This window comes from Sceloporus undulatus, chromosome 1 (assembly GCF_019175285.1).
Source record: "Sceloporus undulatus isolate JIND9_A2432 ecotype Alabama chromosome 1, SceUnd_v1.1, whole genome shotgun sequence".
NCBI lineage: Eukaryota > Metazoa > Chordata > Lepidosauria > Squamata > Phrynosomatidae > Sceloporus > Sceloporus undulatus.
This window is the reverse complement of record NC_056522.1, coordinates 345,100,170-345,100,853: the sequence shown is the minus strand read 5'-3', so window position 1 is coordinate 345,100,853 and position 684 is coordinate 345,100,170. Positions and strand designations below refer to the sequence as shown.

Below are 684 nucleotides of genomic sequence, written 5' to 3'. Positions count from 1 at the left end.
GAGGGAGGGAGGCCGGTGGGAGTGGCCTCCATAAAGCCGGCTCACCGGCTCCGAGAGACGCCGCACACGCCCCCCACACCACCGGGGAAGGCGGCAAGGGACTGTTGCTACTGCTGCTGCCCTGCTACCGCTGCTGGGCGGCGTTCTCCGAGGGAGGGAGGCCGGTGGGAGTGGCCTCCATAAAGCCGGCTCACCGGCTCCCAGAGAGACCCCGCACATGCCCCCCACACCACCGGGGAAGGCGGCGAGGGACTGTTGCTGCTGGGTGTGTGTTTGTGTAGTGTCAGGCGGAGATTGAATGGACAGGGGATGTACTTGGGTTGATGAGAAGGCGGGAGGTGTGACTGTGGTAAGTGGAGCCCCTATTGGAGTAGTGTGGGGCAAGGGGAGATATAGCGGTAGGAGAGTGGAGGCATTTTGTAAGGGAAGGCGGGATCAATGCGTAATATCTCTCCTTCCATCCACTATCCTAGCCAAAGAGGTCTGAGGGTCAGTCCAACCGTACCACAAACCCTGTCTCTGCTCCTGTGCAATGCCAGGTCTGTTAAGAATAAGATCCACATAGTGTATGATCTTTTGGAACAGGGGTAGGCAACCTACAGCCCGTGGGCCGGATGCGGCCCAGCAAGGCCTTGGGACCGGCCCCAACCCGGTCCTGCCGCCGATTGCCGCCAGGGCCTTTGG

At 61.3% G+C, this 684-nt stretch overlaps 1 protein-coding gene across 1 annotated transcript in view; it reads right to left on the bottom strand.

The window, feature by feature from the left end:
- The window catches only part of TSHR (thyroid stimulating hormone receptor), a 90,519-nt gene that overhangs the window by 79,142 nt on the left and 10,693 nt on the right, over window positions 1-684 (bottom strand).